The sequence below is a fragment of the Passer domesticus genome, chromosome 13 (assembly GCF_036417665.1).
Source record: "Passer domesticus isolate bPasDom1 chromosome 13, bPasDom1.hap1, whole genome shotgun sequence".
Classification (NCBI taxonomy): domain Eukaryota; kingdom Metazoa; phylum Chordata; class Aves; order Passeriformes; family Passeridae; genus Passer; species Passer domesticus.
In genome coordinates this window covers 11,496,430-11,518,746 of record NC_087486.1, presented here as the reverse complement: position 1 = coordinate 11,518,746, position 22,317 = coordinate 11,496,430, and the positions used below count along the sequence as shown (strand labels likewise).

The 22,317-nt window shown below is 37.6% G+C and overlaps 2 long non-coding RNA genes across 4 annotated transcripts in view; one reads left to right on the top strand and one right to left on the bottom strand.

The window, feature by feature from the left end:
* Positions 1-912: 912 nt before the first annotated feature.
* LOC135280313 (uncharacterized) lies at positions 913-2,482 on the bottom strand. The gene is made up of 3 exons (XR_010347320.1): positions 2,304-2,482; positions 1,666-1,730; positions 913-1,559 (listed from the first exon to the last, which is right to left on the bottom strand). It is a non-coding gene; the product is annotated as an uncharacterized LOC135280313 (long non-coding RNA).
* A 528-nt stretch (positions 2,483-3,010) lies between these two features.
* LOC135279842 (uncharacterized) overlaps positions 3,011-22,317 on the top strand; it is a 63,566-nt gene continuing 44,259 nt past the window's right edge. Inside the window, exon 1 of one of the 3 annotated variants that reach the window (XR_010347014.1) lies at positions 3,011-3,091. This is a non-coding gene — a long non-coding RNA (uncharacterized LOC135279842). The remainder of the gene's footprint in view (positions 3,092-22,317) is intronic. The other 2 variants (XR_010347015.1, XR_010347016.1) reach the window with 2 other exon arrangements.

Sequence of the window (22,317 nt, the reverse complement as noted above, 5' to 3'; positions counted from 1 at the left end):
TGCTTCTAAATTTCTAGTAAGCACTTTTTGAAGTCTGGCCTATTAATTTGGTATATATTCATATACATATATATAGTATTTAAATAGGTCACCTGGAAAGAATATATTTTTTCAGTCTTGTGGTTTTTATCATATTTTTCTTTCTGTAGGCAAAATATACATATGTTTTATTTTAGTTTAGGGATATATAAAACAACTGCAATTCCATAACAGAACACTTTGACACAATGTGTCCTGAATAGCCAAGGGATTTGAATAAAGCAAATGAAACTCAGAGATTTACTGGCATACAGCAGATCAGATGAAGAATTAAAACAGAAAGACCATCTGCTCCAAAGCTTTGAGCTCTGTTATTTACAAGTCCTGCTCGTGTGATTAAATGGAAATATTTTGTAAAATATATGACTCCAACTTGATTTCTATTTTAATGTGTTTCAGTAATATATCAAATGCACAGTTGTTAACCTTTTAGTAGACATAAAAAAATTCAGCGTCTTAATTTTTTCCCCCCTTTAATTTATAGTCACAGTAAAGAAAATAATAGGACATTTACTTGTCACTTAGTGGTGGACTCTTGTTTTGTTTTGTTTTGTTTTTGTAAAAGGCAAGCAATGATATATAAAAAAGTTCATTCTTTTTATGCCTCTTTCATCTTAAATAAGGTTTTATTCATCATCCCTTTACTCTTCAAAAAAATTAGTAGATAGAGAAAAAAGAGTAGAAACTTTCAGGGAAATGCAACTAAGAATCTTCATCAAAACAAGTTGCCCTCTTTTCAAAGTGTCAGTCTCACTTACAATGTCCATTAAAGACATTTCTTTCTAGAACTGTGTGAAAATTGGAAGTAGCACTTCTTTGAACCCATTATCTATTAAAAATGGAATAAAGAGAAAAAATAGCTGATGCCCAGAAACTTAGAGATGATGATTGTCTCTTGAGTTTTATAGTCTTTGAATACAGTATTTCAAACAGAAAACCCAGTTACTGAAAATTTTCTCTGATTTTCTAATCCACAGAGGCAACAATTAATTATGCCTTGCCATGCTGTTGCCAAATATCACCACAGATTTTAATCTGTAAAGCCAAAAGTGGAGAATTCTTCACTAAATAATAATAGGATTTCTTGTTTGATGTTAGTAAGGAAGAATGGAAAATTAATCTATTTTCTAAAAAACCCATTGTGGAACTTACTAAAAACACCAAAAAGAACAAAGGTCACAACTGGGAGCTTTTGGGGATTGCGTACTTGTAAATGCAGTGGTGATCATTGATGAGATCTTTGTCAGGAGGCTTTTCCTCCAGCAGCTGGATTTCTCTGCAGTGGAATACAAGCACCATATGGGGTTATCTCCTACACTCCATCTCTCTGCTGCTGCTGAGGTGAAGTCTTGACTGGAGATCTGCAGTCCCCTGGAGCTGCCATAGCACAAGATCAGCTGGCCTTGAACAGCAAGGCAGCTCTCCCCACAGAAAGTGAGGTGTGGACTCCTGGCATCGTGGTGTGGCAACCAGTTATACTTCAAAAAGAAATAGTTTTGTGGCTTGCTGTCCTTCCTGCTCTGCAGATGGAAGAAAATATTTGTTTAGGACTCAGATCTCAGAATGATGACTTGCATTTTGATATACTTAATGACAGTTCATGTTCCTACAGACCAATAAACTCACCTGTATCTTCATAGTTTCTTAATAACAATATTGATTTTTTTCCTAAAGTTGGGTAAGACAAAAATCTGTGAAAGCAGAAGTTCTAGATTACTCAAAGTTCTTGAATGCCTACACTTCTTTCCTTGAAAAAAATTATCAAACCATACAATGTTTAGTACATTAAAAATCCCTTGATACTGATTATTAGAGGATAAGAGAAATTAGGTGACTGTTAAGGAATGGGAGCAAATTGAAATAAATATTTACAGAAATAAGAAACAATCAAATATAGTTTTAAAAATTAACAAAAAATCATTAGGAAAAACTTCAGTTCACCTGTCCTCCTATAAATATTTTGCCTTTGATTGAACTAAAAGATGTAGAGTCAGAATATCTCAATCTGTATTCAGATAGATGCTTAAAACATGTTTAAATCCATGCCTTTTCAGCCAAACATTTCAGAATCCACTTAAGGCCATGGGTCATAAATATTCTCAAACTTAAATGTGTCCCTCTAGGCTGAATTTTGCTGCTTTGTTGCTTTGCAAGCCAAATACCCTGCTGACTTCTTAGGTGACCTTAGACACATTTACCTTCTCCCCCCTGTCTCTGTGCCTTTGTCTGGACTGAGATGAATGCAGCTTGTGAAGTTCAATTACCCATTTAAATGCCTGTAGATTTCAGGGGGTGCAGTGCTAAGCTGGAACTTTCCTGCAAACATGAGGTCACAGAAGTTTGTGAAGCAGAGGTGAGGCACAGGTTGCCTTGCCAGGTGCTGGATCCCTCCCCACTGAGGGCACAGTGCTCAGCTCCCCGGTTCCTCCTGCTCCAGCACCTCCCTCCCTTCCTACAGGTGGTGACCAGGAGACTCCTGAGATGAATTTGTCTTCCAGTTGGGACCACCATACACTCCCTGACTCCTGGTGCCACTGCATGGAGCTCTGCTTGCACAGCTGCAGCGCCCTGTCAGAGCTGGCCTGCCTGCACCGTCCTGCTCCAGAGGTCCAGGGCTGCTGTAGGAACAGCCACATGAATACTGCAGTGATATTCACATTTTCAAATTTCATTTTTGCATGACTTGCTTAGTGTTGAAAAGTGTAGTCAGCGATAGCAAATGGAGATGGGGAATACACTGGACAATCATTAACAAAGGGATGTAATTATATGATTTTTAGCTTAGCTTTTTCATTCATCTCCTTTATAGTCCTTGTCCAAAAGATAAATCTTCTTCATTTTCCTCCTATTTTAAAATTATTTATGTTTAGCTTTATATGTACTGAAATTACATGAGCAAAACCTGTGTCATTTTCCCAGAACAGCTGTGCTGGGAAATTGAAGCTCCAGGTGTTAGTGGCAGGCATTTACAGGCAATAGAAGAGCAGAGCATGGTAGATGGAAGTCTTTCCTCTGCCCAGGGGTCCTTGTTTCTACTAATTTTCCTCCTAAGGTGGGTTTCTCCTGATTTATTTTCTGTTTTGTGTTGCTTGTTTTTGATGTTACAGATTAAATAATGATTTATATGTTTTGAATTTCCTTGCAGAGCCACTGGTGTTAGGCAGAACTTAAATTTTGATGTTAGCTGGAGAGCTGCTTGATGAACTTTTAATTTTTTTTTTCTTGTTCATTGAACCACGCTGATTTAACTACAATTTCCATTCCATCTATTTAATTAATAGAAAAATACCTCACAGTTGTTATATTTATATGGCAAGGTTTTTAACATTAAGTCTGTATTTGCAATAGTTTGCATGGATGCTTATATTATACTGGGAAATTATTGTTTTCATCCAGAAGCAGACAATATAATCACTGGGCTATAGAGTCAAACCCCCAAACATTTGAAAATCAATATTTTTTGGATATTACTCATGAATGTAAATATTAGTTGGAATTGAAACTGTTTTATAATCTAATTGTGCCCTTTATTCTAAGGGAGCACTCAACCAATATAATTTCTGAAGGTCTCTGATAATCCAAGATGACCAAAGTGATATTTTTGAATGCAACCAAACAGTTTTTTACTGTTGAATAGTATCAACAGTGTTGTAGGTGTAAGGATTGGCTGCCCAGTTCCTGTACCCAGCTGAGTTCAGCTGGGTTGTTACAGCTTGGTCTGGTCCCTGCCCACCACCCTGTTCAAACAAACTGGGAACTGAAATAAGCAGGGAGGCCTGCCCAGGTAAAATGTGAACTAAACCAAGTTCTTGTGAAGCCATAGTCACCACCCATAGTCTTTACTTGCTGCTTTCATAAAAACTTTTAATATTTACCAGGTCTTTGCTGCAGGGATATTGGTGTGCATTTTTACCTCTTTCAAGATTTCATGTCCCAGTATTAATTTGGTTTTGCTTTAGAACTTAAACTGTTGCTTATGAAAATTAGCAAATGTGTCTGCATAGAAACTGGGCCTCCTAGGTCAGTATTGGTTCCCTAAAAAGGGTTATTGAGCCTTTTCTCTTTTTACTGCTGCCAATCAAGAGCAATCAAAATTTGAGGAGTATTTGGGCTAACAGTCCCTGTTATGACTGGGAGGGAAGCCACTTTTTCACTTGTGTTCTGCTGTGGGGAAAAGAGGTTTGTACTTCTGAGAGTAACTTGCTGGCATGGATATGGAACCATCCTCTTGATTGCCATGGTCTACTCTTAGCAAAGAGAATGAGACTGCAAAGGCTTTGGACAACACAAAGTTATAATTAGCAATATTTCAGAGACTGACAAAAAAGTTATCGTGACTTGCTCATTTTGTGGTAAGGCAACAACTAAAGCAGTTCATTTTCAAAGCAAAACTGTTTTTCAGGTTATTAAAGGCAGGGTACATCTCACCCATCTTCAGCTGTGACTGATTAGATTAAAAGCTTCATGCAGACACCATTTGTAATAGACAAAAAATGAGATGTACGCTCACAATACCAATAAATATTTAGCTAAAACTTAGTTGCATAAATATGATAAAAGTCTGTAAAATCAGACCTATAAAATATAGCTTCTGTTTTGAAGCAGATTTGGTGGGTTGTGCTTTCCACACTTTTAAAATTTGTATCTCATCAATTGAGAGTTTGAGGGCAAATATGCAATGCAACAATATTTTGATACTGAGCAATGTGTGATGCCACAACAATAGCCTCTGTTTTTTCTGGACAAAACCCCAAGCATATTGGTGTACAGGATCTCTTGTCAAGAGTGGAAGTACATTCCTCCTAGCAAAGTAAAAGCAGTGTCATTCACTAACATATGTAATTCAAACAGTAATTTGAGACAGCTAAGTGTTGAAGTTACTTGAGACTGCATCATACAACAATCTGCATGTGACACTTGCCTTACCAGAATTCTGTGACAAAACCTTCAGCTACTCTGTAATGGTGTCATTAATTTCTCTGATCAGCTGGGGATGCCAATGGCCCTGTGACTGCAAAACTGGTGGTATTTTTTTTAGTATGCAGAGTGGTTTGCTTTAGTAATTAAAATAGATCAAAGTATGCTTTGCCTTGTGGATGCTAAAGAAAAAGACTAGAGGTCATTTTCTGGAGACAGTGATACAAACTTATCAAGTGGGACAGCAAACCAGCACGTGCCTGTAAATAAAACTGATCAGTGAACAGAAATGGAGTTACTCCAATATCCTAGTGCTTGATATTTGACAGGCAGCAACCAGAAAGGTTCAGCCTTGAACTGCTCCTCTCCCCAGAAACAAAACAGAACAGAGAAGCTAAGGAAGTCTGCTAAAGGCAAAAAGTTCACTATCACAAAACATCTGCTGTAAAATATAAGTTCTGTCAAAATGGCAACATGTTGTTGTAATTTAGGAGAATCAGCCAGAAGAGGCTTAAGGACATAATTCTGCCTATAATTTATATTTTTCTACCATTTTTTTCTTCAAAGAACAGAATATGTACTCTTCACACTTTTAGCCCCATGGTTTTTCTGTGAACTTTTTGTTGTTTTATCTTTTCGTTGACCTTGAAATTAAGTAACATAGAAAAAGTATCAGTCACCCAAGCAATTTAGGCATTTTCCCCTAGTTTTGAAACATGTGCTCATCAAGCATGATCATTTCTACTGTATAAGTTAAAACTCCTTTTCTATTAATATATTGCTGTAGAAACATACAGAGAGCAGGTAACAGATTGTAAGTCAGATTTTTCCATTAGAGCTCAAAGGTTTTTGTTTTCTAGATAGAAGAGCAAGAATACACGTTTTAGAAGCTCTTACAATCTAATGTAAGAATTAATTCACATTCATCTAATGTGATGGAAAATAATTAAGATCAGAATATGCTTCAAAGATAGCCTTTTTTATCAAACCCTTATGTAAATGAGGATTTATGTTAGTGTTTTATTTGTATCTTGTGGCTTTTTGAAGCAAATGTGGCTGTTCCTATTCCCTGCAGTTTGGCTCACATTAGGGAGGAGTCTCAGAACATGAAAATTCAAATCATTGCAAATTGAACATAATTAGATGATGGTCTCCAGGTGTGTATCTGATATGGTCCAGCAGTAATGCATGTTCAGCCTACAGGGCCAGACTAGAACAACCCTCTCAAAATTCATAAAGGTTGGGTGATGATCCACAGCATCAGTTGTTTTGCTTTGATACCCCCATTTGCTGGGTTATGGTACACGTCACTGCAAAGCCAGCCTGTGATCCTTAGATATTCATCATAAATTTTATCTTACATTAATTCACTTTACCTTTTGCCATGTATTTGAGGCTGATTTTATAAATCTTAGATATGCCAATATCCACGTCCCCAACATTCAGAATTCTTTCGGGGGCAGATCTGCATGTATCTGTTTCTGGTTATGGCAGCCAAGAGTTTCTCTGATTTATAATGTTGGCTCCCTGCTTCCAACATCCTATGGAGTTCTGCCTTTGTCTGTTTTGTTTTTTGGTTTTTTTTTTATTATTTTTGGGTTCTTTTCCTTCTCATCTCTGCAAGAGTAGGCCTTGGCTGTGTAGAATAGCCAGTGTTGCCTGCATCATCAAATTTGCTTATTGTCCTGCAAAGGATTTTCAGTGGGGTCCTAGTACCAGCCCCATTTTTGTTTCCCTGCTATATGCTGCCATTTTAATGTGTATTATTAGGCGAAATGAGGTCAATCATGCAGATTAATTGAACAAGTACAGTTGAGCACTTTGGGCAAGACTCCTTTAATTTCTTGGGGTTTAATTTTTTTTTAAATATCAAAAAGTATTCTTTACAAACTCAAACTGCCTGGAAAAATATTTGAACCAGCAAAGTGAAATTCTCAGAATGGTTGGCTCAGTCAAGGAATTTGCAGTCATGGAGCCCATCCTGCACCTCCCTCCCATTTCCCTTGAGAGAGATCTGCCAGTTCTCTCTGTCCCAGCAAGATTATGGAGCCTGATGTGGAGTCATGGGGGGTGACTGGAAGGAGCCAGGATTTTGTTTTGAGAGCCATCTCCCCTCCAATCCATTGACAGAACTTTGTAACAATGATGAGATGGCTTATCTTGCTGCCTGTGTAATCACTAAAATGTCAACTACTGCAATAAAAAAAATGAAAGCCGTGAATTTCTATTTTAATGTTTATTAAGGACCAGCCTTTCAATACTAACTGTGACTGGGCTTAATTAAACCATTCAAACTGAGAAAGAGTACTAGATAGTTTACTCCTCAGCAAATTGATGTACAAGGTACTATCAAAGTAGGACCTATTCTCAAAAAGACTCTGCTAGTGACATTGTTTAGTAGAACATTTCATTAAAATGTTTCTTGACCACCACAGGATTTTATAGAGCAATATGCTGCAAACAGGAGATGCCTCACCAACTCCTTGTCATACATTTGAAACCTTATCAAAGCAAACATTGATTAAAAAACAGTCTTGGATTGACACAAAGCTCAAGGGGGCGTTTCCATGGGTAATATGGCAGGAGGGGTTTTATGTATAAATTTTCTTTAACTGTACCTTCTAGACTATTTAATGTATGTGGGTGCACTTAGGAAAAAATATTTACTAGTACCAAGTCAGTGTAAAATAGCAAGTGCCAAAAGCACAAGATTAGCACCCTAGTTTTAAGAGGTCTTCAGTAAAGCAAGACAGGTTATATGGTTTCACAGCTCTCAGCCTCTTGTATTTCTTTGTAAGTTTTGATTTATTCAAAATATTATACAAAATTAGAAAAAAGCATGTAAACTAAATAAAATTGCCGTTATATAATGAACAGTACTGGTCTCAACAATGAAAGGGGAAAAATTCTTTTTGGGAAAACGTGTGCAAAAATTGGATTATAGCTTAAAGTATTATTTACCCAAGTAGATTTTTACTGAGTTATAAAGAGAGACAGTTTTTATAATTAAGGTGAATGGATGCATTTATTTCAGTATGCCAAGTTAATACCTTCAGAGCAACTTCTTTGACAGAAAAGCTTTTTAAAGACCACTGCAATGAAGAATGACTGAAAATATGAGCAGCACAGAAGGGACCTCATTAGTTTTTTACAGGAGGAAGAAATTGGAAAGCTAAAGCTCTCAGAGGGCAAGAGTCAGCCAGTGTAACAAGGAAGTTCTTATCAGATTGTGTCTGTTCATTTACTATATAGCAACCACTGCAGCTGAAATTCAGCTGAGAGGTGTCTGAAGGTACGGCAGAGAAATGTGAAATATGTTTGTGAGATGTCCAATCCTCATAAAATTATCTGTTAAAGAATTCAATGTAAAAATGCAAAGAGCAGACAGAGCTGTCCTGGTAATGAGTAAGAAGCAAATACTTTTTAACTGTAAGATGTTCTTGTTTGATGGCAGTGATGACATCATGGTAAGAATTAAATATCAATATTAAATGCTCTTATGTCAATCATACAGTAGGAATAAAGTGTTGTAGTTTGGAAGCTGTGCTTTACAGTAGGAGTGAAACTATAAAGCAATCACAAGGATTTAGGACTGAACAGGCATTTCAGGTAATTCTATTCCATTTGTATTGAAATTTAGCAAACTAAAAAAAAAAAAGGAAACAAACAGAACAAAATTTATGTTTCAGCTCTTTAAATTTGCTGGAAAATATGCTGGATTCCTACATTATTATAACCACATAAGAGAGTTTTTCCAGTGAAGTGATGGGGACAGGCAATTCATAGAAATGCACAACAGGCAAGCTCCCTTCAACTTGTCTTAACACAGATTTACTGCTGTGGGGGAAGAAACATTAAAGCAATGAAAACTATAATCTTTAAAAGATCCTGAAGGGTGAATTGTGATCCTTTGCCTCTCTGACCTTCAAATACACTATCTACATGTATTCTCTACTCCCTGATAATTTTATCAGACTGTTGTAGTGTAGAACACTCCCATACAAAAGGTTGGATTATGCCCTACCAGCACTGATAGAAAGCTTTATTTCAGTTTTTCTTGCCTCACCACCTGGCAGCCTTGGTCCCAGCATGGCCTGTGCAGAAGCATTTGTCTTTCAGCAAGGGAGCAGGACTTTATACCCTGAGCTGGTCACAACAAGTGCAAAACCAACCTGTGACACCTGAAAGTGTCCATGCATTGACATCTATGTTTCAAGTGTGCAATCATGAGACATAAACTTGCTAAGTGAACCTTATCTTTATTTTTCTTGTTATAATTTTTGCTAAGTAGCAAAAATTATAACAAGAAAAATAAAGATAAGGTTTGCACAGAAAAGAATCAGCAGAGGTGTAGCACCACAGTAGGAGAAGCAAGATGTGAAACACACTCCTGATGCAGCCACTGCTCCTTTGAAACTATGGGATAACACATGTGCTTCTGAATGAAGCTGAGAGTAAATCTAACCAAGAAAACACCTTATGGATATTGCTGCAACAAAATATGGAGAATTGAAAGTCTTGAAAGAATTGAAAGCTATGAAACACTGTCAAATTTGTATTGAAAAAAAAATATTGCAGCACTATTAATGGGTCTGGTCTTGAACTTTGCATCCATCATTTTTTTAAGCCAGAATGTTTGTTAAATTCCTCTACAGAAATTGCTCTTTAAAAGAGCATTAACATTATGTAATTTTAATACATGCATTATATGCTCAATTCCTAGTCTTAATCTCCCAGCACCATTCTTCAGCCATTAATAGGTTTAGTTAAATAAGTTCTTATACAGGGCTGGAGATGGAGTGAGTGTATGCCATGGATGAATTATGGAAGCAATTTAATATTCTAAACATTTATTTATATTGCAACGTTTTTCATCAACTCAGAATTTGCAGTTGTTTGCTTAGAATAGAAACTACTCACAAATCAGGAAGTAAATCAAGGCTTCTGAAATTCAGTGTCAGTATATGATAATTGATGTTTGGCCATTACAAAGGATCAAGACCTTATCCTTGGCCTGGTTCTGATTGTGTAACTATAGTTGCACTTATATCTTATGCCCTAGGTTATTAAGGATCTCTTTAAATCAAAGCTTGGGGAGCTCAGTAAGTTTGATTTATCTTGGATGCTCATTAGGCAGAAAATGGGTATGAACTTGCTCTTAATGAATGCAGCTATAAGTGTCATTTCTGCCTCGGCCTTTTATGTGCATTTCCAAAGCCTTGAGTTGGTATTCAGAGGAATTAATATATTGACTTGCTGGGGATATTGGCACTTGTCTTGCTGCCACTTCAAAGCCCCTTTCAAAACTCTTCAGAAGATTAGCACCAGGCATGAGTAGACAGATAACTAACCTTCCCAGGAAAAATGTGTGTGTCTTTTAGGAGCAGCTTTGCAGGTTTTGTGACTTTTTTTTTTTTTGTAAGACTATCAAGAGAAGTATAAAATACCTGCACTCAAAATATCCTAATTTTCAGTGTCTCCAGGATTTCAAGTCAAACCTCATAAACAAGAAAAGCTCCAGCGTTAAGTCAATCCTTACTTTTTCTGCAAAATTATTATTCTACATTTACACTTTACAAACAATAGCTTTGGACCAAACAATAAATGAAATTAAAAAGGAAATACATGAGTTTATAAAAGAAATTTTTGCAATCTACGTTCATTCTTTTTAAAACAAGTGAAAAAAATTAAAATAATCTCTTCTTTTTATTCTTCCTATCAGTGCCAGGACACCTGTTGACATTCATGTCCAGTCAATAAAGTCAGTAGGCAGAACAAAGCACAGGAATTGATAGAAAATGTGTTTCTGTTTCTTTGCCTTGCACAATCACATCTTTACACCAGCCAAACCTTTTTTCTTGTTTTGTTTTTGCCATATATTTTGTGTGACTGCTCTAGTTCTCTCAAGTTCAAGGAAAAAGACTCTTCACATACAACATGAGATTATTAACTGTCAATACCAATTATTTGTGTGCCAAGACATAATACTGGTACAGATTGTCATTTGCATCTCACAAAGCTAATTCATGTGTTATTTTTATCTTCTCAATGAAAACTTACATTATGAAGATAAATGGATAAGTTTTCAATAAACAGGGAATAACGTCAGCTTTCTTCCCTTGTTAAAATTCAAGGACCTCTCTTAGTAATAAATTCAGTTTGCACCTCTAAGCTCAGCCTCTTTTATCCTTGAAGTGTTTGTCTCAACTCATGAACATTTTGTTAACTTTTTTTCTCTTTTCTGCCCAGCTGTGGCAGGGAAGGGTGAGCAAGCAGCTTTGGTGGGTGCCTGGTGTTGGGCCAGGGTCAAACCGCAACATCTACAAACAGAATATATTAGTAAATGTGCGGGTTTGACTCTCTTAAAGGGTATTTTTCTACTTGATATTGTTATGCTTCTGTGCTGTAAGGAGACATTTATGTAAAAATTCATTAAATTTTAAGTTTACAAACAGAATAGGGCTTATAATCTATAATGATACATGCAAGATCTTTTATGATGTTAATGGAACTTTAACAATAATGGAGAATCTCTGAGACATTTAAAGATTTACTGAGTCAAAAATATGCATTCAGTTTTATTTCAGTTGTTATGTCTAACAGACATAAAAGGCTCACACAGAGCCTAAATAAAGTAGCAATCTTGATAGTCTGTTTAAAGCATGACCATAGGCTACTTTTGGTATGCAGTTTACACAATCATATCCAGATCTGCTACAATTTCTGCAGTATATTTAGCCAGTGTATACAAGTATTCTTCACTGGAAGGTCTAAAAACACTTAAATTGAAAGTCTTTTTTAAAGATGAATATGAAAATCTTTTCCCAGCACCTTTGTTACCAATATCTTCTCCTCAAAATGGATTCAATTACATTACAGTGCCCTCGCTCATAGTCTTGGAGGACTTCATATTTCAAGCAGGTTAAAAATAAATCAGCCAAATCTTTCTGCCTTTGATATCAGTGAACATTTTTCCTTTTGTTTTCAGTTATGTTGGTGACCTAAGTTGGAAAGTTGGTTGGTTAGAAAGTTTTCAAAACTTAGAGTTGTTTTGTCAACAGCATCTCTGAGATAAGACTGGTAAGCCCCAGCATTGCTGGAGGCATCTACTGCCAGAACATTTAGGAGATCTGGACCTTGTCCTTAGGAACTGGGTTTTTTGTTTATTTGGAGGGATTAATATATTTTTTTAATATGAATTATACTATATGCCCAGAAAACCTAGTTTTCCTGTGAATATATCTAAGCAGGTCAGCAAAAGAAGAACCCTTACATTTGAGTGCTGAGGAATATTATTAAAATACAGTAAAGTGTGATTAAGTATTTTCAGATTAATTCTCATACTAGAGTAATGTTATTCAAAATAAAAGAAAAAGTCTTGCAGACATTAATGTCATTGGTTTAATCACACAATTAAAGATGCTGAAATGCATATGGGTTTTTCAGGATGAGATGCAAATGACATAATAAATAGATTGAAATTGGGCTGTCTATAATTAAACCAAAACAGAAGTCTTTAAGTGTTTCCCAATTTTAGTCAATGGCCAGGTAGAAGTGTTCAATTTGGGTACAAAATACTTATTGCTTGATTCTCTGATTATAGAGTAGGATAATTAGAGACTGATGAATGATTTATTAGTTCTCTTAAAATACGTGCCATCGCTTCCATTTTAGCTTCTACTCCTGTTCACTTGCTGAGCTAAGTATAGATTTGAAGGTCTGAGGGCTTTGCCAGAGATTGTATTGTCTATATTTATAACAATTTAAAAAAGATACCAGTCAGTATTTTAACAGCTATTCTTCATTAAGCTTGCATTCTATTCTCTGCCAGTCTCATTCCTATTCTGTGCTCAGCACAATCAAGTCTGAGCACCTGTGGGTGGTGAAGCAGCCTCGATGTTTCCATCTGCTCCTGCTGGAGCTCCAGCTGTGCTGGCTGGGACAGCAAGGCAGCCCCTGGAGGGGGGCAAAGCCTGCCTCTGCTCCTGAGTTTCTGGGTGCCTGGGTTGGAGGCAGTGCAGTGCAGGCAGCCTGGAGGTGCCACGCGCTCACCTCCAGACTGAGCTGGGACCAGCAGTGGGTCAGAAAGGGAAATCCTTCCAAACTCAGCAGCAGCACAGCCACACTCTGCTTTGGCCTTCAGCCAAAGCATACAACTTAATGTAAATAGTCCCAGTTAATTCAGAGGAGCTGACACTTGAGTATTTTACTGAACTAAAGCATCCGCCTGGATCTTTTGTCTTTGATTGTCCTGCATTGTTTTAAATACATCTATTTATGCAATAGATATTTTTAATTTCTTAACTCCTCTATGCAGTGTCAAAGATAAATGGCAAATATAAAATTCATAGGCATTGTGTAAAGGATTTTAAATTTTTCAAATTGTAGTTAAGATCTAACAGAATATAATCCATACTCTATGACAAAGTAAGAAATGGATATTTCTGCTGGGATAAAAGTTTAGTAGCTCAAATCCAGTTGTGTCATTGCGTGAAATCATAGATTCTGTTTTACCATAGTGAATAAAAAATTGTATTTAGAATAGTCTTGGTCAGATTCTGCCCTTTGAAGTAGATGTGGACCTGCATGATGCATGTGCACAGAATCCTTGGGGTTGGAAGGGACCTCTGGGGATTGTCCAGTGCAAAGGAGGGTCACCCAGGGCAGGTGACACAAGGAACTTATCCAGATGGGTTTTGAATCTCCAGAGATGTGTGTAAATGTAGCAATATGAGTGCGTAAATGTTGGCCTCAATTGAAATTTTTTATTAATTGAAAGCAAACTGATATGACTATCTGATCTGTAGCCATGATTACTGAAAAATAAAAATAATTATTATAAATTAATAGTAATAGCTGCAGATCACATATGCATTTATCTTTGACAAGAAAGCCTTGGCTGCAGAACCTAATTGTGAAGTCTCTTCTTGGTGTAAGAAAACAGTATAACAACCTCTGATATGTTAAAGTCAGCAGTGGTTTTGAACCCACACAGAAACTGTAGTTTGTGTGGTGAAATCTGAAAGGATCTGGCAAATGATTTTTGCACTTGAAGATTGCTACTTGGGACATAAAGACTACACAGAGCCCATACATTTCCTCTCACTGTGTCTCCCAAGCAGAGAGTAACATCCAGCAGGAATACTGAAGCCTGCTCTAATGCCATGTGTAGCCATCAGATCACCAATATCCTCTGTCCTGACTTTGAGGTGGTGGCACAAAGCTGCTTCCCAGGGCTGGGCTTTGCAGAGCCCACTTGCAGGGGGTGCCTGGTCTGAACTGGTGCCACAGCAGAGTGGGGGCACGGGGCAGCCTGGAGCCACATAAACAGGCAGAGGGGCTGGGTGCAAACTCACAGGAGTCAAAGGAGAGGGTCTAAAAATGTCCTGACTCTGAATACATTGCACAGGGAGAGGAATAACAGGGAAACTATTTTGCTGAGATCCGCTTTATTTTAAGCATATTTAAAGGAGAAGGCAAAGCCACTTAGCAGACCAGCTCGCACGGAGTGCTCTTGCTGGAAATGTTTCTGCTTTTCAGAAGGGGATGCTGTGCATGCTAATATGCTGGTGCAGAGCTCAGCTGGGGGAGATGGGTGAAGCAGAAGAGTAAAGACCTTGTAGGGAGGTTATCCTCCTTCAGGAACAAGTCCTCTGAAAATTCCTGCCATTTGGGGCAGCCTGATACATTGCAAAAGAGAGATTTTCCTCTGCAGAAGCCTCTCCTTAAGCTCCAGGGAAAAGTAATTTCTAGCAGGGATGATGAAGCAGTATCCAGTAAGGGATGTGCTGTGTTGGGAACAGGAAATCAGTCCTGCCTTGGGTTTGGTGGTGGGATTCCCAGGAGGGCTGGTGGAGCCCTGAGAGCCCTGTGGCAGAGCTGCTGCTTGTGTGCAGTGTCTGAGCTGGGCTGCAGGACCCAGCTGGAGCTGATGCCTGCTCACACCACACAGGGAAGTTCTGCCTCTCTGTTAGGAAGGCATTGAAATTCACTTGGCAGTCTAAGCACACGAGTTCTTTCTGAAAAGGTTTACTGCTGAAGGTTATGCTGTGCTTTTCATTAAGTCACAGAGTTTTAAGTGTTAGAGCTCTGGATAGTAAAACCACAAGTAATTTCTATTGACCATGGTCCACTAGAAACTGTTAACTGGATTCTTTTTAGGTAGGGGTAGTTTATCACAGTTCTGCTAATCAGTTCTGCAGACAGGAGAAAATGTTGCAGCATCTTGATTTCTTTACTATGTATCAAATATATTTACCTCACCTATTTTTTTTTATTTTATCTTATTTTATATTGCAATGGGTAATTGTAATTATCCATTTATTAATTTATCAGTTTTAATTTATCAGTCTTTTATAATCCATCTCAGTTCTCAAGCATTTCTGTATGGAGTGAGAGAGAATAGAGAAAGCTGGGAATGGTATTGTGGCAAATATTATACTATAGGCATTGTTTTAAGATGGAAGCCATTTTAACAAGTAAGACTATATTTTTACAGTGTTTATAATTAATTCATTTCTGAATATATTCCTGTACAGTATCAGCCTCCTCTCCTTTGAAATAGATAAAGTGAGGGAAATGACAAACAATTTCCGCATTAACCTCAGGAAAGCAAGTGCTGGTACTAAAAGGCATTTCTATTTTCATTTTAATTTTATTTGAGACTTATGATTTTTTGTGAATAACATTTCCCCTTACTCTAAAAAGATATTAAAGCAATAAGGAAAATGGAATCTTGGATTGGTAAATTAGTCACTTCTAAGAATAAAACTTCCCTTTGAAAATGGGAACTTTAATTATTAATCACCTCCCGACACTGTGCCCCAGAGGTTCTATGAGTTTTTCTTTATTTGATTATATACATTTTTGACTGATTAACCAATTTTTTCATTCTTCTGAGTCATAAGTTAAGGCACCTGCTGATTAAAGTGGAATTTATCAAGTGTAGGACAGCCTCTTGTGACAAAGCAGTTTAAAGAGCAGAGGAATAACAGGAACTGTTGCATTTAAGAATGTTGAACACATAGTTCAGAGGAATTTTCTCCTGTCTCTCACACACGGCTTTACTGAAGACTGAAAATTTCCAGGCAGAGTCAGATTTCCTTTTTTCAGTTCCTCTGTTTTTGTTTAAAGAAACTGAAGATAAAGAGAAGAATTTTTTCCCTCCATCCCAAGTTGTTTGAAGGTCTCTTAGTTTTCTATTTGATATTGTCCTGCCCTGCAAGCAACACCCTTTTTCCAGCTGAAAAGGACAGCACTGATGTTTTTCACAGCTGCTTTAAGCACCACAATGGCTGTGCACAGGAGTTGTTTCCAGGTAACTAAAGCTTGTGCTGCAGGAATGCTGATGGAAGTGGATGTGCTCAGCTCCCTCTTTGCTTTGCATGTCAAACTTCTCTGGTTTACTCCCCAGGTCTGGCTCATAATTTAAGTAGCAGGTTATCAAATACTGAAAACATTAAATGCACTGCTCTGTGGGCTTGTGCTTGTCTCTGAGAATTTTTCAGTAGGAATCCAATAAAGCTAATATAAAAGAAGTTTTACATGGTTTTGTTTCTTTTTCTTTCTAGATTTTCACATATATTGTGATTTTAACCTGAAATTTTCTTCAGGTTTGTACTTAATTCAGTAGCTGATGGCTGCCAAAAATGTGCTTGTAAAAAAAGTAAAAGATGTGAGATTGACCCCCTCCATTCCTGTGCCTTGAGTTTGTGAAATTCAGAGTGATAGCATTATGAGGCTTTCCAGGGTCAGCTGGCCGGCCCTGCCATTGGCAGAAAGGATCTCTGTTAAGAGATTTGGGGAAGGATTCAGTTGCTACTCAGTTTATAGCAGCTTCAGGACCATATCAGTCCGGATGGTTCAATAGACTGTGGAAGCTGGAGAAGGTCTGATGTAATACTGTCCCAAACCTACCTTAAGGAGTTGAAAATCATAAGGAAAGGATTCTCACTGGGGACAGATTCACAGAAAATAATATCTTTTAATTGGAGAATGTATTTCCTTCCTTAGTTTAGGATTTTGGCATTTTATTGAGCTATGAGATTAAGGTCAGATTAACTGATCTGACTTCTACAGGAACAGGTAGGAAGTGAGAGATTGAGAGATGCAAAATACCCCAACTCTGCCAGTTAAATCAGCATTACAAGCAGTAGTGGTCAGTAATAAACCTATCAGAAAAGTGGCTGTGGTTTGAATCACTCTTGCTCTGATTCTATTCTGTCTTCTCTGGATTTATTGCATGCAGTGGCACAGAGAGGCACAGAAAGAAGTTGTATTTTACTGCAGCAGGCCTTCATTTGCTTGGAATGTTAAATCATTTCAGAATAAACAGCAAATGAAATGACTGAAGTGAATGTAGTCCGCTAAAATATTTTGCACTAATGATTTCTACAAAGGGAATTCAGCCTTGTTAAAAAGTATGTGAACAGTAAGAAGCAATTCTAAAGCCCTCTGATGTCAATTGAAGCCTTTCTATCTCAGAAACTCATATATGTTTGCTTTAGAAAAGCAGCTTCTCTACAGTGGAATGCTCACAGCAATTTCAAAAACAGCAAAGCAATTAGTTTTCTTAGGCTGGGGTTGCTGAGGCTATGTAAAAAGACAGAATAGGAGGTATTTAAGCAATGGGTTGAGAGAAGGGTGGAATAAGGCTGGAAAATCAACTTTAGCTTTCAAATCTCTCTATGAATCTTAGTAACCTACAGTCTAGCAGCAAAGTCATTAAAATAACAATAAATTTGCCATGTGATAATGATCTATATCGTATTTTATCTAACTTGTTCACTTATAATAGTTCACTTTCATTCCTACAAGAAATGAAAAGTGGATAAATGTTTAAATAAATATAACCTATTGTGCTGAAACCTTTATGTGAAGTTAGGCTTATCTTTCCTCAGTCTTTCCAGGGACCATATTATAACTTTAAACATATACTTGTAGTTTTTTCATTATTTTTATATTGTGCTCTTAGAAATAATCCTGAAGATAAAATTGGTTTTCCATAGCATGAAATACATACTGTATATAAGACCAGTTCTTTAAATTCAATGGCCAAATCCATCTAGTTATTTTCACCTGTCTTAAATGAGCATAGTTTTGCCCAGACAAGAAACAGGGAGGAATTTTCTTTACTCTTCACTCAGAGAACGCAATTAATCCTTATTGTGTAAGGGGACACAATGCAACTGGATATTCCTCCTTTTTTTTTTTTTTTTTTTTTCTTGGTGACCCATCCAATGAAGCCATTAGTAAAAGACCCTGACTGTGAAGCATGATGTACCTAAAATACACCAAAAGGCTTCAAAGAACTGTGCTTATTCCTGGGAGAAACAAATTATCAGAAATATGTTAATTAGCAAAGCTATAACAGAACAGACAATTCTTGAGATGGAGGGAAGCCTTCTACCCTGATATTGGGAATGAGCAGAATAAAGGAACCTGACAGGTGATATGCAGTATTAAAAACAGTTATTAAAATACTCATTTTTGATCTGTCTGATAACTTCTTCCACATGTTATGGTTTCAGGTATGCACTAGACTGAGACTGAAGATGGAATGGTAGGGAATTTTTCCTCACCTAATTTTAACTCCCACGAAATAGGTGCCTGATTCTGAGCTGCTCAGCTAGACTTCCTCACAGACTCATTTCTAGGGTATAGTTTTTGTCTGCTGGTTCAGACAATTGCCCCAGAGTGGGAGAAGCTGTACCCAGAACAAACCTGGCTCTCCCCTGTGTCCCTAAAGGAGTCCAAGCTCCTGATGAAATGGAGCTGTTTACAGCATGTCTGACACGAGGTTCACTGAACCCTGCCCAGGAAAGGGTGTTCACCCCAAGAGTGGCACTGCAGCCCTCCTGCCACAGGAGCAAACCTTCTGGTGAATAGTCAGAGGAAGATTTTTTAATGCTCAGAGATGATGGCAATAGAACTTCTTTTAAAAAGAAAGTTATTGCCCAAGGCAAGCTGTTATTAACGTTTTGTCTCTTAGTTCAGTTCAGTGAGTAAATTCATTGCTCATGGCTTACAAAGAAGTTACTACAATAGATGTTTCCCCTTTCCCTCTCCCTGAGCTGCCTATACAAAAGGCTTCTGTGCTGCTCATTGCCACGTCTCCCAAAGGCCCACCTTCCCAGCTGACACAGAAGGTTAAGTGAGTGCCACATCTGCTGAGCCACAATGGCTTATGGCAGTGAGGACAGGAGTAACTAAACTGTGAATTTGCTTCTACTGCGTGCTACTTCATACAATAATTGAAATCTACATTTTCTATTCACAATACCAAATTGTTTGGGGGTTTTTTGTTGTTTTTGTTTGGGTTTTTTGTGTTTTGTTTTTTTGGGGTTTTTTTGTTGTTGTTTTTTGGGTTTTTTGATTTTTTGTTTTGGTTTTTTTGGGGTTTTTTTTGTGGGGTTTTTTTTGTTTGTTTTTTTTTTTTAAGCTGGAGAGTTTAGAAGATCCCAAGTGTTATGCTTTCCACTTCTTTAATATAAGATATTACATAATGTATTTGCCTGTCATGCCCTTGGAAGAGGACTCCTTGTTCATTGATTGTTTACACAAAACAGAAATGCACAAGACTCTGACAATAAGAATCTGGCTAATCAGTGTGACATTTGCAGAAGTAATCAGGGATTACAGAAGGGCATATAGAGATTGAGCTCAAACTTCCCAGTTATAAATATCAATGCACCCAGCAGAGGTACAGAACTGGAACTTAGAGGGAAGTTTTCCAAGTAGCCCAGCTTCTGTTCAGTTTTTGAAGACCTCTGTAAATTTGTTACTCTTCACCTCCTAGTTAGTTTGACAGGGTTAGCTTTTTTCCTAGCATGTCCTTGCCTTATTCATTCTTCTGGATGCAGCTTGGACTTGCCACTGAGTGCAGCAGAATGTTAGAGGTTTCCTCTAAGCTGATCAGTGTTGTAGCAATGTGCAAAATATAACCACAGACCTGCAGTTCTCACATCTTCCCACGTGTTCATGGTTCAGGAAGTATCAATAGGTCACTGGTGATGATCTGCCCTGCCCCTCTATTTAACCAGAATGAGCAAAGGGATAATTGTTATATAAATTTCTCAGGGAGCTGAAAAGCTTGTCTTTAAGTCATCCTCTTCCTAGGTTAAGGCAAGGTTGTTGAGATTTGTAGCTCTGGGAACACACCTATGTATATAGGCTCAACATGTTAGTGGTTAATTTTCTTGTTCTAGACTGATCACAAAATCTGAGTAATTAATGCTCTTGTATTAATGGGGTTTTTGAAAGACAAATTCTGACTGAGTATTGACCTATGGCTCACCCAGAACCTCAAACACTGAATCCTTGCTCTCAAACAGGACTGAAATATGATTAGAACTCAGCCCATATCTAATATCTACTGCCGAATGGCAGAGGTAGCATTAGGTCAGTTCCCCCACTGGCACTCTTGGCAGAACAAGAGGGTTTATATACAATGCTTTTGCATAAATGCATAGTAGCAGATAATAGAAATTCAACACCTTCAAGAGATGACCCAAGAAAGATGATCAGTATTTCTTTATTACAGACTTGCACTGAACATTGGAAATTTGGGATTATTTTATTCCTACTTCCATTGTGCTGTTTTAACAGTTGATTCAGCCTAGTCATGACTTGAATATGTCTCTGTACAGTGAATGCAAAATTGAACCAAACTTCACAAAGATGTTAATGGGCATAAGTCTAGATGGGAGTTCTGGTTTTTCCCCATTTTCCCTTCAAGTCTGACACTGTCGCTAGGCAGGAATAGTTTTTTCCCCTTTACAAAGGACCGAGTCCTCTGTGGTAACCAAAAGGTAGAGAAAATGACCATTTAATCTCTGTTTGACTGCTCTCTTGTGTAATACTGTGAAGATTAGAAACTAATTTTTCTGTGTATTATATTTTTATTATATATGTAAAATATTAAGACTTCATGACTGAAGAGCAGTGAGGAAGGGCAAATGATTCTGTTGATATAGCTGTCAAATTTCAGCAGTTTGAAAGGTTAAGAACTTGGTGTCTTGCAGCAAAGATTTTTAAGAATCTGATATTCCAAATCTTTATCCAGCATCAATTGCAGCAGAAACTCTCTGAATAATTTGCATAGCAACTGTTGCTAAGAAAAAAACCTGCAGCCTAAACCAAATTTCTGATAAATTCAAATCCTATCAGCATTTCCAGCAGCTGGAGAAGACTAAATATACATAGTTCAAATGGCTGGCTTCCTCCAGCAATAGTATTTTTAGATGTTTCAAAGAAAAATAATGATTCAGAACACACAAATATTCTTGCTATATATAAGCTTTGGGGGAGGGGGAATGGCCATCTCAAGGCAGCAGAGCCTCTGGGTTTCAGATGTGTTATCTAACCATGGGCATAATTCCTGTCTGAGATGGGATGCACCTGCCCAGGCCAAGTGACTGATGCTCAGAGGAAGCTTCTGCTTCCCCCAGGCCCAAGCACCCTTCAAAGTGAGGTGAAATGGGTGTTCCACAAAGGCCTCTGAACCAAAACCAAATCTGTAGAGCTTCCCTTGTTAAGTGGTCCTAAGTCCCAACAGGAGAGAGTACAGATCCTCACCTTGGTGCCCACACCCCACTTCTAGCTGAGTTCTGTTCACCAGTCCTTGATGCAGTGGTGTTCATCTCCCTGAAGGCTTCCTCTGGCGGGATGTTATTGGGAAAATGCTCCTCTGTGCCATCTGAAATGAAGGAATGAAAGGTCAAAGAAAAAGAAGTGGACTATTTCCCATAGGAAAAGGGGAAAAACCCCACCCCCTAAATGGACATAGCATACCATGCACTGATAAAATCATGTACTGACTCAAAGAAAAGACTAGAGTGATGTGAGCTGTCACCAACTCTACTGATATGCCATAGCTAATATCTACTTCTAAATAATAAATACTTCTAAATAGCAGTGGCAGTATTAGATCGGTTCATTAGGTACTGATGATTTATCATTAGGTACTGATTAGGTAGTGTACTACCGACCAAATAAATCTGAAATTATCATTATTTCAGCCAAAACCTTAAGTCTTTGGCTTCTTGCTGTAACAAACATATCCCAGACAAGATCTAGGATTACCTGTAGACAGGATTGGGTAAGGGGATGACTGGATTGCCCAGCAGAAGGAACTAAATATCTTCACAGTAAAAATAAGGATGTTCATATTTTGTTCTCTAAAGCAAAAGCAACTCCTTCATCTGCTGCTAACATTCTTTCATTGCTACCAGTCTCAACTATGCTGTTTGCAGAAAACTATCAAAACAGAAAGAAATTACTGTAGGGCTTTTTTTTTTTTTTCCTGAGAGAAAATAGTAATCTCTCTTTCCAAATGCATGCAATTATATTTCTGCATAAAGT